Here is an 11778-nt window from a genome sequence, read left to right as displayed (position 1 = left end):
TCTCTACCAGAGTTAACTAGAAAAAAATCAAATCTATTCCATAGCTAAAGACTTTTTCTAGCTTCTTTTTCTTCAAGGAGCTCTTTTGTTTAACTTAAGGGGTCTTTCTTTCTTTTTTTTAAACTCATTTTTTAGTTTTTAAAATTTACATCCAAATTAGTTGACATATAGTGCAACAATGATTTCAGGAGTAGATTCCTTAGTGCCCCTTACCCATTTAGCCCATCCCCCTTCCCACAACCCTCCAGCAACCCTCAGTTTGTTCTCCAGATTTATGAGTCTCTTCTGTTTTGTCCCCCTCCCTGTTTTTATATTATTTTTGTTTCCCTTCTCTTAGGTTCATCTGTTTTGTCTCTTAAAGTCCTCATATGAGTGAAGTCATATGATTTTTGTCTTTCTCTGACTGACTAATTTCACTTAGCATAATACCCTCCAGTTCCATCCACGTTGTTGCAAATGGCAAGATTTCATTCTTTTTGATTGCCGAGTAATACTCCATTGTGTGTGTGTGTATATATGTGTGTATATATATATATATATATATAATACTCTATTGTGTGTGTGTGCGTGTATATATATATATATATACACACATATATATAATACTCTATTGTGTGTGTGTGTGTGTGTGTATATATATATATATATCATATCTTCTTTATCCATTCATCCATTGAGGGACATTTGGGCTCTTTCCATACTTTGGCTATTGTTGATAGTGCTGCTCTAAACATGGGGGTGCATGTGTCCCTTCGAAACAGCACACCTGTATCCCGTGGATAAACGCCTAGTAGTGCAATTGCTGGGTCATAAGGTATTTCTATTTTTAGTTTTTTGAGAAACCTCCATACTGTTTTCCAGAGTGGCTGCACCAGCTTACATTCCTGTTAAGGGGTCTTTCTTTTCCCTCTCCCTCCCTATTCCTCCTCCCCCTTCACCCTTCACCCTCCTCCTCCCTCTCCTCCTCCCTCTCCCCCTCCCTCTCCTCCTCTTCCTCCTCCACCCTCTCCTCCTCCTCCTTCTTCTCTCTTACTACTTCTCCAGCTTTTTCCTTTAGAAGCTTTTTCTTTTTCCTTACTTCTAAAGGAAAATACTCTAGTATCCAGAGTGTAAACAGAATGAATTTTTACCATTCCCCAAACATGTCAGATTGTTTCCTGGTACTTCATTATTGATACACTCACTATTCCTTCTATCTGCACTGCTGTTGCTTTGCCTCTTCTTGGCCTGAAATTTGAAGAGATAGTTCAGGAGCTATCTTCTTGTGAAACTTAATTTTTCAAGATAGGGCTCTTCTTTCTGCCAAACTCCCACAGAACTGTTCATTCGACAATTGAAATACATTTTGCATTCTACTCTTATTACCTGTCTGTTTACTTTGAGGCCAGGATCTATGTACATTTATTTTTAAATCTCTAGTATCTGGTGGATGAACCAGTTCATAGGAGGCATGGGACACATCATTCATAAATAACAATGTGTTCTCAGGACACCTGGGTGGCTCAGTCGGTTAAGTGTCCGACTTCGGCTCAGGTCATGATCTTGCAGTCTGTGAGTTCGAGCCCCGTGTCGGGCTTGGTGCTGAGAGCTCAGAGCCTGGAGCCTGCTTCTAATTCTGTGTCTCCCTCTCTCCCTGCCCCTTCCCCACTCATGCTTTGCTCTCTCTCTCTCAAAAATAAATAAACATTAAAATTAAAAAAAAATAACAACATGTTCTCTAATCTCAAAGGGCTTTTTAGTCTGATAGGGAAGTAAGACCTGGCACCTCACCAAGCAGGCCATGATCAGTGCTGTATGATATTAGATTTGTTTCTATCTTGAAGTGTCGCTATTATGAGTAGGAACATTTGTTCATTATGTCTTTTAATTAGTTTCTTCTGGAGGGTGCTATAGGGCTGTATGTTAGTCTAGGGCTGACATTTCTAAATCTTGGTGGCCTAAAACAGAAATTTATTCTCTTGTAGTTTCAAGGCCAGGGGCAGAATTTGTTCCTCACCTCTTATAGCTTCTGGTGGCTGTGGTGTTTCTTGGTTTGTGGCCACATCCCTCCAATCTTCAAGGTCAACCTTCAGATTCCTCTCTGCTCTGTGTTTACATCGCCTTCTCTCCCCCATCTCGTTCTCTCTCTTCCTCTGTGTGTGTGTGTGTGTGTGTGTGTGAGGGGTGGATAGAAATTTTCTTTTTTTGAAACATATTGCATTTAAGGTCTGAAATTGTTGAGTTTTAGGAGTTCGCTATATATTCTCGATATTATTCTTATTGGATATACGATTTGCAAATATTTTATCCCATCCAGCGCGTTGTCTTTTTGCTTTCTTGATAGTATCCTTTGATGCACAAAAGTTCTTAATCGTGTTGAAGTCCAATTTATCTATTTTTTCTTTTGTTGTCTGTGCTTTGGTTGTCATATCCAAGAAGTCATTGCCAAATCATTTCCTTTCTTTTTATTTCCAAAAATATTCCCTGGTATAGATATGCCCCATTTTATTTATCGATTCATCAGTTGATGGACATTTGGGTTGTTTCCACCTTTTGGCTATCATCAATAATGCTACTTTGAATATTCACAAATTCATGTTCTTGTGTAGACATAAGTTTCTATTTCTCTTGGGTATAAATCTAGAGTAGAATTGCTGGGTCATATGGTAACTGTTTAAAGAACTGCCAGACTGTTTTCCAAAGTGGCTGTATCATTCGTGTCTGAGGGTTCCAATTTCTCTACATTCTCACCAGCAATTGTTGTTATCTAACTTTTGGATTACAGTCATCCTGATGGGTTTGAAGTAGTACCTTAGCATGGTTTTGATTTTCATTTCCTTGATGACTAATGATGTTGTGTATCTTTTCAAGTAGTTATTGGTCACTTGTAGATAGATCTTCTTTAGAGTAATGTTTATTCAGATCCTTTGCCCATTTTAAAACCAGGTTGTCTTCTTATTATTGAGTTGTAATAGTTCTTTATATTTTTTAGATACAAGTCTCTTATCAGGCATATGATTTGCAGAAATCTCCCATTCTGTGAGTTGTATTTTCACTTTCTTGATGGTGTTCTTTGAAGCAGAGAAATTTTAAATTTTGATGATGTACACTTCATGTATTTTTCTTTTTTGTTGCTTGAGATTTCTTTTTTAAAATGTATTTACTTATTTATTTTTTAATTTACATCCAAGTTAGTTAGCATATAGTGCAATGATTTGAGGAGTAGATTCCAGTGGTTCATTCCCTACGTATAACACCCAGTGCTCGTGCCAACAAGTGTCTCACTTAATGCCCCTTGCCCATTCAGCCCATCCTCCCACCACAACCCTCCAGCAACCCTCAGTTCTCTGTATTTAAGAGTCTCTTATGTTTAGTACCCCCTCCTTGTTTTTATATAATTTTTGTTTCCCTTCCCTTATGTTCACCTGGTTTGCGTCTTAAATTCCACATGTGAGTGAAGTCATATGATATTTGTCTTTCCCTGACTAATTTCGCTTTGTTGCTTGAGATTTCAGTCTCAGAAAGCATTGCCTAATCTGAGCTTATTTATGCCTCTGTTTTCTTTTAACCATTTTATAAGTTTCGCTCTTACATGGATGTCTTTGATCTGTTTTAAGTTCATGTTGTATAAAGTAGGGGCCCAACTTCACTCTTTTGCATGTGGCTATTCAGTCTCTCCGGCACCATTTATTGAAAAGACAATTTTTTTCTCCATTGGAACATCTTGATACTCTTGAAAATCAACCGATCACTAATGGGAGGGAACTGGAGTTTTCTTTATTTAATACAGAGATGATAGTGAGCATTTTGACACAATCCTGATTTTAACGGAAAACTTTTAGGCCTTCATCTTTTTTTGTGGTGCTGCTGTTAGTTTTCAATAGATAGCCATATTAATAAAAGGATGTTTCTTTGTATTCCTAGTTTCTTAAGAGTTTTTAAATTTGTGAATGACATTCAAATGTTGTCTCTACATCATGAAGATGATCATGTTTTGTTTTTATTCATTAATCTGTTAGTATATTAAGTCACACTGATGGGTATTTTCTTTAAAAAAATTTTTTTTAATGTTTATTTATTATTGAGAGACCGAGACCAGACCTTGACCAGGGGGGGGGGGCAGAAAGAGGAGGAGACACAGAATCCGAAGCAGGTTCCAGGCTTTGAGCTGTCAGCATAGAGCCCGACACGAGGCTCGAACTCACAAACCGCGAGATCATGACCTGAGCTGAAGTCAGACATCCAACCAACTGAGCCACTCAGGCACCCCATGATGGGTATTTTCTAATGACTAATTCTTATATTCCTGAGATAAACCCTTTCTGGACTTGCTTAGGTTTTATTTGGTACTTCTGTATCCATCTGTGTGAGATTGGCCCATAGATTCCTTCTCTTATGTAGTTTTGATCTGTTTTTGGTTTTTGTGTCAGACATCACTTGAGTATTAAACATCTTTCCAGCCTTACCTCTAACTCCTGGGTGACCAGTTCCATGCTGGCTTTGTCCCAGTACAACCTACTGTACATGGCCTAGGTTCATGCCCTGCTCCTCCAACATCCTTCCTAGAGCTTTCCCAAGGCACAAGCATGAGATACCCACAAAACCTGCTCTGCACTCACACACGTGCAGCTGGAAGTGCAGGTGGGTGAGGAGTGAACACCTGTGGGTCCACTCATGACCAAGGGTAGACCTTGACCAAAACACTCAGGAGAGCTTATTGCACCTTCTTTTCTTTTCCCAGGCTGACAGTCCTGAGATGAAATTAAGAGGCCTCTTAGAAGGTCTCAGTCTCCCTTAGTGGAAGCCAACTCAATGATATATTCTTTTTTTTTTTTATGTTTATTTATTTTGAGAGAGAGAGAGAGAGAGAGAGCATGTATGTGCACGCAAGTAGGGAGGGGCAGAGAGAGGGAGAGGGAGAATCCCAAGCAGACTCTGGGCTGAGACAAGCTCTGCCTCAACGCGTGGGGCTCAATCCCACAATTTGAGAGATCATGACCTAAGCTGAAATCAAGGGTGGGATGGCTTAACCCACTGAACCACCCAGGTGCTCCTCAATGATGTATTCCTATGTGAGCTTTTCTCCTTCCTTGTTTCAATGCTCTGTCCCTCACTTCTGCTTCCCAGGATCACAGTCTAAATAAACTACCCCTATGGAAGCCTGCGTCTCAGGCTTTGTTTTCAGGGAAGCCCCAGCTAAGACAGTTTTGTTCCAGAAAATAAATTGATAACTTCCTTTTTTTTCTTTAAAACATATTCTGTTTTGGGGGCTCCTGGGTGGCTCAGTCAGTTAATCAGCCAACTCTTGATTTCAGCTCAGGTCATGATCTCACGGTTTGTGAGTTCGAGCCCCACGTTGGGCTCTGCAGTGATGCTGTAAAGCCTGCTTGAGATCTCTCTCTCCCTTTCTCTCTGTCCCTACCCTGCTCGTGCTCTCTTTCTCTCAAAAGTAAATAAATAAACATTTAAAAAATGTTCTGTAATCTGTTGAATGTTTGTTAAAACCTGCCTGTGAAACCATACTGTACCATTTGTGAGAGAAGAAAGGGAAACTGCTTCCCCCTGCAACTTATTCAAGTTTTTAAATAGTTATTGGTTTATTCAAATATTCTATTTCTCTTTGAGTTTATTTTTATAATTTATATTTTTCAAGTTTATATTGTTTTTCTTTTATACTTTTAAACTTTCTACTGCGTGTATAGTTATATCTTCCCTTCACTTCTAATGCTCATTTGTGCCTAATTTGTGTCTTCTCTTGTTTTTGCTTGATCAGTATAACCAGGGGCTTATTTGTTGTCTTTTCAAAAGCATAATTATTGATCATAATTAATTTCAGGTTTTGTACTTATTTCTTTTTTCCTACTCTCTTTGAGTTTGCTTTGAGTCAAATGCTTCCTGAGTTAACTCATTTATTTTTCTTAAAAAGTTTTAATATATAAGATATCCCAACCACCCAGAAGAGAAAAAAACCAAAAACATATATTGGTAATAAATACCCATGTCACTACCACACAGATTTTAAAAAACAGATTACTTTCAACCTTACTTATTTACCAAAGATTTCTTATTTACCAATAAATGCATTTAAGACAACTAACATAACATAACATAACATTCATTGCATCTTACAATTCTTGATTTGTAGTTTTGGTTATCTCTTAGTTCTGAACATTTTGAAATTTTTGTTGTAATTTCCTCTTGAATTTATATATTACTAGAATTATATCATTAAAATTCCAAGTGTATTCTCTCTTATCTTTCTATATTGATTTCTAATTTTATTGCTCTGTGGACAGAGACTGTTAAATCTATTCTTTTAGATTAGTTGATACTTCTTTATTGATTTGGAAAGATGCTCTTGACATGTTGTTAAGAGAAAGTATCATTATGATAAAAATTATTGCACTGGGGAGAAAAAGCATGTGCATGCTTGCAGGAGGGAAAGATAAAGCGGATTCAAGCCAAAATATTTATCTGACAAATAGTTATCACCAAAGTGAAAGGAGATTATGGAAGGTTTCTTTTTAAGCTTTCATTTTAATTCCAGTTAGCTAACATACAGTGTTATATTAGTTTCAGGTGTACGATGTAGTAATTCAACACTTCATGAAAGGTTTTTTTTTTACTTCATTTTTCTTCTTGGCTTTTCAATAATTTTTTTTAATTAAAAAAATTTTTTTTCAACACTTATTCATTTTTGAGAGACAGAGAGAGAGCACCAGAGGGAGAGAGACAGAGAGAGAGAGAGAGAGAGACACACACACAAAATCCAAAGTAGGCTCCAGGCTCTGAGCTGTCACCACAGAGCTCGCCCGGGGTTCAAACCCACAAACCCCAAGATCATGACCTGAGGTGAAGTCAGACGCTTAATGGACTGAGCCACCCAGGCGCCCCGAATTTTTAATAATTTTTTTAATGACCATATTCTCTCTTAAAAAATTAAAAATCAGCTTACTGATTTTTAAAAATCTTTCTTTGTAAAAATAATCAATGCCCATTCAAGAAACTTTTTAAGGGGTGCCTGGGTGGCGCAGTCGGTTAAGCGTCCGACTTCAGCCAGGTCACGATCTCGCGGTCCGGGAGTTCGAGCCCCGCGTCGGGCTCTGGGCTGATGGCTCGGAGCCTGGAGCCTGTTTCCGATTCTGTGTCTCCCTCTCTCTCTGCCCCTCCCCCGTTCATGCTCTGTCTCTCTCTGTCCCAAAAATAAATGAACGTTTGAAAAAAAAAAAATTAAAAAAAAAAAAAAGAAACTTTTTAAAATACAGAGATGTATACTTTAGAAGTTTCTTGCTTAACTTCTAAACATACAGAGCATACAGGTATTAATTAAAAATGGCATTACATGTAAATATATGTATTATATACATATATGTAGATATGTGTATATGCAGATATTTCTAAAACTTGCTTTTATTCCTTCAAAGTATATTATGGAGACTTTTGCTTTGCTATAGCAGGCTGACCATATGACTTACACACTTTTGCTCCTCAAAACTTATTGAAATGACAGCACAAATGTATTCCCAAAGAGACCAAATCATGGCAATAAATTCTGAAAAGGGTAACAAAAAATAAAGCATAAGAAGAGATAGTTCCTTCTAAGCCTCAGGAACTGGTGGCACTGTTATCAGGAAGGTGGGGGTGAGGTGGGTTGTGGGTTGGGGCGTAAGGAGCAGCCCACCTCCACTTTCTTCTTGGCCCCAGTCAGTTAATTCTTCAGAGAAATGGACCAGGGAAGCCCTGAACTTTGGGGATTCCAGGCATGGAAATTTCTCTGGGACGTACTGGTAAGTGAAACAAACAAACAAACAAACGTGTAGAAAGATACACATGAGCTAAACTCTTGTCTATTAACAAAACAAAGCATACGTACATAAGTAAGAATCTAAAAGCATGAAACAAGTTTGGAAAGATACACACAATATCTGTGGTCATGTAGTTTCCCAAGTGGTGCGGGGCTCTTCTCTAAATTTTCTGCCTGAGTGAACATATTCATTTTGGTGGCTTTAAGTGCTGTCTTCATGCTGAAAACTCCCAATTTTTTGTCTCCATTGGGTGGGGTTCCAACACTGGTTCACACTGAGCCAGCCATGGTGCTAGCTTCCATGGCCACAGTGATTGCTTTAGGGAAGTGCGTAAGACTCCAGTAGAACTCATGGGACTTGATGAATTTGGAGGCAATTTTTTCCAGCTGGCTTTGAACCTGAGAAGGAGAAAGGTCTTGTAGCATTCTTGCTATAGGCTGTACCGTTCACATTGCCACTGAACTGTTACTAATCCTGAGTATTATCAATGATTTATTTTTGCCTTTGCCCATGTGTCAGGAGTAAATATATCTGGGTGACATTTTGTTTATTGTTAGTGAGGTTAAGCATCTTTTCGTGTTGTGTAGTCATTTACATTTCTTTTATAAGCTGCCCATTTATTCTCTTTTGTCATTTATAAATTGCATTGTTAGCCTGTTCCTAATGGATAAGTAAGATGTTTTAACATATTGTGAATATTATGCCTTTCTTGTATATATCGCATGTATATTTAGCACACTTTTTTGAGTCACTATTTTCTAATTATTTTAATGTTATTGAGGTTGAATGTGTCCTGGGACAGTCATTAGTCAACTGTGCCTACATTCACCTGGGAACTAAGGGGGGCAGCAGCTGCTTTGCAAGTGCTTCCTCTCCTAGCAACACCTCCCAACATGGGTTTATTGTGGACTGGTCAAACATGAAAATTCTCCTTCACAGCCTGTTAAAGGTGTGCGAGCACAGACTACATTCTTATGAAGATTTACAATAAAAAGAGTAAAACATCTGAATAATCATTTTGTCCTTATTTATTGTGTCACTGAAAATACAAATCGCATCCAATGTGATAACTTACCTTGCTGATTAAGCATAGCATGAGTTTTTGTCTTACAAATTAAGTCCATTTAGTGGTAAGTTTTTGTGGCCTCTTTGAGTCCCATGGGCCAGCCATTAGGAAATGCTGATTTATCTGACCAGCACATAATATAAGAAGGACAAATGGAAGGATAGCTAAACTTTATAAACATCAACAATGTGTCAGGCACTATTCTAAATATGCTACACACATTACATCCTTCATTTCTTAAAACAAGCCCATGAGGCAGGTACTATGATTATCCCTATTTTCCAGATGGAGGAACAGGCACCGCTAGGTTAATTAGCTTGTCCAAGCCCAGCCAGCTACTTGTGGAAGAGCAAGGCTTTGAACTCAGAAGGTCTGTGCTCACTGGCTGCTCTTTAAGCCACTATGCACACATCCTTCTTAGTGCTTTGTTTTATTTCATTTTGTTTTGGTTGCCTTAAGCTTGATTGTGTCATTTAAACCCATAGAATTTAGATCTGAGTTTTTGTCCTATAGCATGAAAATGGGAATTCAATGTGATAAGGACTCTTAGTGTGTTTAATTCTGAGCTCTCCAAATGGGACCGGCATATATTTCTAAGAGATCAAACACTATTTTATTTTATTTTTTAATTTTTTTAAATGTTTACTTATTTATTTCGAGAGAGAGCACAAGTAGAGGAGGGGCAGAAAGAGAGGGAGAGAGAGAGAATCCCAAACAGGCTCTACACTGTCAGCCCAGAGCCCGACGTGGGGCTTGAACCCACCAACTGGGAGATCATGACCTGTGCTGAAATCAAGAGTCAGACGCTTAACCAGCTGAGCCACCCGGGTGCCCCAAAGATAAAAAATTATTTTAAAACACTCTGCAGTGTCTCATGCTGCCCCAAGCAAATTTTGGAATAAGTTTGACCTATACCAAGAATATGGCATGTATATATTTTTACTGAATTTGTCTTTATCAAACTGGTGGCTAATTATTTCAGATGATCAGAAAGGTGGATACTTACTGTCTTGGCAGGGTTAGTGGGGCTCCTAAGTGTCACCCTAGGGAATGTCGGCCATTGCCTGGAGCCAGGCTGAGTTAGTAGGCTGGTCGGAGTGCAGGCTGCCAGGGACTTGGCTAAAGGAACTGAAGGGAAGAGCTAGGAAAATCTAGGTGAAGGGACCCCTGAGCCTGACGAAAGGGGTGCTTGGTCAGTAGGCATGTGGCCCAGGCACAGTGGGGCCTGATGGCTCAGGGATTGGGTGCAGACATGGGATGGTCCCTAGGAACTCCGTGAGAAGCATGGTGGCCAGCAGGTCACTCTGAGTGGATTTGCCCATTTGGGGGCACAATTCTGCATCTGAAATCAGCACCATTCTTAAGCTTTTGCTCTCACTTCCCTATCCCAGAGCTGTTAAGGACATTCCATGGCCAATAACCTCTCATGAGGGATACACGGGGACCCCTAGAAACAGTGTTTAAAATATTAGTAAGAACTAATATCTATTGAGTTTATACCATGGATCAGGAATGAGTCAAAGGCCTTCCACATGTACCAACCCTCTGAGGCAAGTATTGTTTACAGGTGTGGAAGGTGAGGCAAAGGGAGCTTAGGGAAATTGGCCAACATCACATAGCATGCAAATGGGGCAGGTGGAAGAGGGAGGGATCTGAGGGGGTTTGGCTCCAGACCCTGTACATCAAGGTGTCATATGGTACTGCCTTCTTGGTATGTTAGTAAAGGGTTTCACTCTCTGGATGTAAGAGGAGCACTGAATTTGCTATACTGCTTAGAACAAAATATGTCAGTCTCAAGTCAGTAATTTCCTTCAGCCCTGTATCTGTCTCCCAGAGTCCTGTGCACAGTCCTGTAGGAGGTTATCTTCTGTCCAAATGTCCTTCATCTCTGGATTTTCCTGGGCTGGAAAGGGGTTCAGTTCTCAGCTTTTAAGCCACAAGAGGAAGTTTTATTTACTCTGTGGCTATTTAATACCTATATGTATGTGTGTGTATACACACACACACACACACACACATATATATATATACACATATTTTTTTTTTTTTTTTTACTGATGCTTCCTTTGTCCTATTGGGCTCATTTTGCCCATCAGTCTCCCTTGAAGAACCAAGACAAAGTGTACATGCTGAGTGTTATCTGGCCACCTCCTGACTGACAGGTCTGGCACAGTGACATTGGGTCCTGGCTCTCCCTCCAAAGCATTCATCGCTTACAGGAATGTCCACTGATGGCCAAGGATCAGAGCTGCTGGAACATTGAGAAGTCCAGTGGAGGAATGCTGCATTCGCTTCTGTTCTGAGATCTCTGGGGTAAGTTCTTGAAGACTGTGGCTCCTACCAGGGAAGTCCCTGGTGGCTGAATAAAGAGGTTCCAAGTAAAAGAAAGAAAGAGTTGTTTAATTACTTACATATATATTTTTAACTTTTTAAAAAAATGTTCTTATTTATTTTTGAGAGAGAGAAAGCACAAGCAGGGGACGGGCAGAGAGAGAGGGAGACATAGAATCAGAAGCAGGCTCCAGGCTGTGAGCTGTCAGCACAGAGCCCGACAAGGGGCTTGAACCCGTGAACTGCGAGATCATGACCTGAACCAAAGTCAGATGCTTAACTGACTGAGCCACCAAGGTGCCCTGAAAACCATATATTTAAAGACAAAGATGTGTGCTCTGGGACATCATGGGCCAACACTGATTGGGCATAGAGTTTGCCACAGAGGCTAGAAGGCATACTATTTAAATTTGACAGCCTTTGAGGAGCTGTGAGTTAGCTTACAACAGTATGTTAAAGTTAAATATATTATTATTACTGGGATGGGGCTGGTAAAAAATGAGATGCTGCCAAACACATCTGATAAATTATAAAATATCTTCTTCATTCATTACTGCCTTTAACTTTTGTAACAACCCTGTGGGTGTTGCCAAAAGA

Source organism: Herpailurus yagouaroundi, unplaced genomic scaffold, assembly GCF_014898765.1.
Source record: "Herpailurus yagouaroundi ecotype Mexico unplaced genomic scaffold, PumYag 159, whole genome shotgun sequence".
NCBI classification, from domain to species: domain Eukaryota; kingdom Metazoa; phylum Chordata; class Mammalia; order Carnivora; family Felidae; genus Herpailurus; species Herpailurus yagouaroundi.
The sequence above is the reverse complement of the archived record's forward strand: the minus strand, read 5'-3'. Positions refer to the sequence as shown.